Below are 4547 nucleotides of genomic sequence, written 5' to 3'. Positions count from 1 at the left end.
CAAAGTTTTATAAAAATCCTGCACCATACCTTTAAGCACCTCCGGATCATCAGTCAGGACTCCAAGAGAATTTTGAAGAGCCTTTATCATGCTTTTCATGATTGCCAGTGGTAAAACAAGCATATATTTCTTTTTGATTATTGACATAGCACAGCTTAGTAGAGTGGACCAACCAACATTGAGTTTGGGAGGTCATTTAATAGGAAACACTTTGCTGCAAGTTTCTTCACCATTGAACACAATTCATCACAAGACTTTATATATGTTGGCTGTCATGCATGTACGTCTGCAACTAAATAATTACAGGATGTTGTGTGCTTGTTCTATGTCCAGCAGTAAAGATGTTTGAAGTTTTGTACCAGTTTCCAATAGATCATTTCCTACAACAATATTTGTTTTGCAATCCAAACAAGTAAATGTCTTGTAAAGAAGTAGATGTTTCTGCATATCAACACACCATTCAAGTTATTTACAGAATGATTTTCTTGGAGCGTTCATAATTTCACGTATGTTTACATCATTATTCATGTGTGGGTTGTATTGTGTTTTCTTTCGTGGGGTGTCGGACGTGCTACTGATGGTACTAGCATGTTTGGGCTGGGGAGACAGAGATGGTATGCGGAGTAAGAAGATTGATTTAAGGGGAGAGAAATCATAACAGGGGTTGGTGGAGCAGAAGAGGGCGAAGGAAGACTTGTGGGGAGCTGCGAGGAATAGATTTTGGGGTATGTTACTGTTTTATGTGTGATATCAGTTCATAATTTACTGCAGCAGTCAGTTCTCTACTTTCTATGTACTAGGTTAATTCTATTTGCTAGCCTTAAGTGTTTTTTCTATACCAACTAAATATTGTGAAAGTAACCCCGAAACATACACACATCTACTAAATGCAAAATTGTTTCTCTGTTGGTACGAACAGTCATGTAGATTACTGCATGTAGTTTCTTTTTGCACACAACATACTCTCCAGTAGTGCCAAAATTAGAATCTCAATCCCTGTCCATTATACAAGATGCAAAAGAGTTCAGAATAAGTTATTCATCATCATATTCACGCATTTTCCGTTGTAATATATATTTTGTATTTGTGTACAGTTGGACACATTACACATACATACAGCATGTCTGACTTATGCAGAAGAAAAGGGACCCTTCATATAAATTATTTGCATGCTCATAGTTATGAACTTAATACACTTTGCCTGGCATTCATAACCATTATACTTCCTCCTGCCCAAATTTGTTGTCCTACGTAATAGTGTTCCACTTTGCGCCTACCACTGGTAGCTGGAAATTAGATATAATAATAATCAGTTTCCTTGCTAGATTTGTTTCCTTATAGGATATCCTGCCGATTTGATCTATTTTTGGCTAGAGCACATGGGATCAAACCAGAGGTAATCAATTTTCTATGTTCACCTGATTAGTTATAAGGAATTTATTACCTCTATTTTATTTCCAGGATACCCAAACCAGTGGTAACGTTTTTATGGCTTTGAAATTCTGTACAAGGTATTCTCATGTCTAAATACTAGAATTGTTTGTTCATTGCTAAATTGTTAATGAGGGGTCCATGTAGTGCTTTCAGTGGAGACACTAGACCATCTGATGTTCATTTAGACATTTCTATTCAAACTTTCAAAGTGATTGTTTTCTTTTTGTGTGTCCACACAGTTGTTTGTGTGCATCCAATATAAAACTTGCTATGAATTTGCACCACCTACACCCTTTTTCCATGTCTTAGTCTATACGAATTACCCACTTTATATACCGCAAAAAGAAATTACCCACTTTATAATAACTCACATGTTAATTAAAAGGAAAAAGATCTGAACCATCGACACTCTATAAGTTAAGTTGTTCAGCTAAAATTTAACAAAGAGATATTTGATTACATGGATCTCTAATTTTTTTTGCAGTGTTGTAATTATATTGTCTCGGGTGTTGTTGTACGTTCCTTGTATCATGTTGACTTACTCCTTGATCAATAGGGATGTGGATACAAAATTCCGTTTTCCACTACTTATATTATCCTCATTGGACCTTAAGCTATAATCATCGACTGTTGTTGTGTGTCTGCCTGCCTGGCAATGTTTCACCCCTATTTTTGACCTACTGTTGACTTATTTGGAACCTGAGAAAGAATTATTTTACATGTTAGAGTACTCTCATATGTTCAAAGTCATAAAACCAGCTGAGATAATGAAATAATGCCAGGTAATTACTCGTGGTTTCAAGGCTGCGCAAAGGAGAGGAGGCATGGTTCAAGGTCGTCTTCTGGCACTGGTTTGCCAGCTAGGTCCTTGACAACATCTGCGCCTCATAGGTCAGCCATGATTCTCGGATTTTTTGTTCTGCTGTTATTCCCAAAGAAACATCGTAGTTCTTTTGGACGGTCAAAGATTATTCAGTTACTGAAATACTTCTTGTCCAAATTTCTAGGTGTTTAGGTGCAGACATCACAGGTGAACTGCATCTTTCTATCTAAATTTCTTACGTCAAGAGCTGGGAATATTTAAAACATCTAAATTGCTTATCTCAACACTATAATAGAAAGTACTATCTCGGAAATAATAACAAAACATCGTGATAAACTGGGCACTGGAGCCATATTGACACAGACCCATGATCAATGATATGTGAGCCAAGTCTTGATACACGTGAACTTACAGCCACCCATTGAGTACATGATTTCTTCCATCTCCTTTTCTTTTGTTTTCCAGGGAAGATATTCCACCGTGCATTGTATTTGACCATACTTAACCAAGTTGATTCATATCATTAAGTATCTTTTGGTTTTCTTCCAGTTTATTAGGCATGGACCCAGACACAAATTCTGAAACTTCAATAATTTGGGTGGTCTAATAGTTCCTGTATAGCTTGATGTCCTATCAGGTGTAATATTTTGTTGTTGCTTGATGTTGTATCAAGACAAGCTAGGGTCAACAAGGAACAAAGGGGTTGACACATGGAGAAGCGGGAGCATAAAATTCAAAAGGTACTGAACATGTGTATGGATTACACCGGTGAGTGAATGGTGTGGCACATTGAGTCAGAGAGGAGTAGTTGCTTGTCTGGTATGAAAAACAGTTGTTTCTCGATTAGATTAAGGCCAAACTTATCTTGAACATGTGTGCTCTTTCATCACCATTTTAAAAGAGGTTCAATGCAAAATCCTCAGACTGCCAATTTTTACTTCATTGGAAGCACTTTATCGATACGTTTGGAACAATTCTCAGATTCCATGAAACATATTCGTGGCACCAATTTTAACTAAAGAATAAATCAATCTCAATTTTGTTCTGTAAAAAATTAAAGCACCCTCCTTTCCTATGAGAAAAGTGAAGGAAATATGCCCTAGAGGCAATAATAAAGTTATTATTTATTTCCTTATATCATGATAAATGTTTATTATTCATGCTAGAATTGTATTAACCGGAAACATAATACATGTGTAAATACATAGACAAACAGAGTGTCACTAGTATGCCTCTACTTGACTAGCTCGTTAATCAAAGATGGTTATGTTTCCTAACCATGAACAAAGAGTTGTTATTTGATTAACGAGGTCACATCATTAGTTGAATGATCTGATTGACATGACCCATTCCATTAGCTTAGCACCCGATCGTTTAATATGTTGCTATTGCTTTCTTCATGACTTATACATGTTCCTATGACTATGAGATTATGCAACTCCCGTTTGCCGGAGGAACACTTTGTGTGCTACCAAACGTCACAACATAACTGGGTGATTATAAAGGAGCTCTACAGGTGTCTCCAAAGGTAGATGTTGGGTTGGCGTATTTCGAGATTAGGATTTGTCACTCCGATTGTCGGAGAGGTATCTCTGGGCCCTCTCGGTAATGCACATCACATAAGCCTTGCAAGCATTGCAACTAATGAGTTAGTTGCGGGATGATGTATTACAAAACGAGTAAAGAGACTTGCCGGTAACGAGATTGAACTAGGTATTGGATACCGACGATCGAATCTCGTACAAGTAACATACCGATGACAAAGGGAACAATGTATGTTGTTATGCGGTCTGACCGATAAAGATCTTCGTAGAATATGTAGGAGCCAATATGGGCATCCAGGTCCTGCTATTGGTTATTGACCGGAGATGTGTCTCAGTCATGTCTGCATTGTTCTCGAACCGTAGGGTCCGCACGCTTAACGTTACGATGACAGTTATTATGAGTTTATGCATTTTGATGTACCGAAGTTAGTTCGGAGTCCCGGATGTGATCACGGACATGACGAGGAGTCTCGAAATGGTCGATACATAAAGATTGATATATTGGACGGCTATATTCGGACACCGGAAGTGTTCCGGGTGATTTCGGAGAAAACCGGAGAGCCGGAGGGTTACCGAAACCCTACCGGGAGAAGTAATGGGCCATATGGACTTTAGTGGAGAGAGAGAAGGGCTGCCAGAGGTGGGCCGCGCGCCACCTCCTCCCTGGTCCGAATTGGACTAGGGGAGGGGGGCGGCGCCCCCCTTTCCTTCTCCCACTCCACCTCTTTCCCCCTCCTAGTAGGAGT

At 38.7% G+C, this 4547-nt stretch overlaps 1 long non-coding RNA gene across 4 annotated transcripts; it reads left to right on the top strand.

Moving 5' to 3' along the window:
* Nucleotides 1-610: 610 nt before the first annotated feature.
* Nucleotides 611-3025, top strand: LOC125556101. 4 transcript variants are annotated; one of them, XR_007305003.1, is made up of 3 exons: nucleotides 611-725; nucleotides 1326-1396; nucleotides 2931-3025. It is a non-coding gene; the product is annotated as an uncharacterized LOC125556101 (long non-coding RNA). The 4 variants fall into 4 exon arrangements; XR_007305004.1 differs by lacking the exon at nucleotides 2931-3025 and adding an exon at nucleotides 1462-1488; XR_007305002.1 differs by lacking the exons at nucleotides 611-725; nucleotides 2931-3025 and adding exons at nucleotides 2217-2325; nucleotides 2807-2908 and having other exon boundaries at nucleotides 1127-1396.
* Nucleotides 3026-4547: the final 1522 nt, after the last annotated feature.

The sequence above is a fragment of the Triticum urartu genome, chromosome 5 (genome assembly GCF_003073215.2).
Source record: "Triticum urartu cultivar G1812 chromosome 5, Tu2.1, whole genome shotgun sequence".
In the NCBI taxonomy this organism is placed as follows: Eukaryota; Viridiplantae; Streptophyta; class Magnoliopsida; order Poales; family Poaceae; genus Triticum; species Triticum urartu.
Note: the sequence above shows the minus strand (reverse complement) of the source record. Positions and strands in the feature narration are given on the sequence as shown.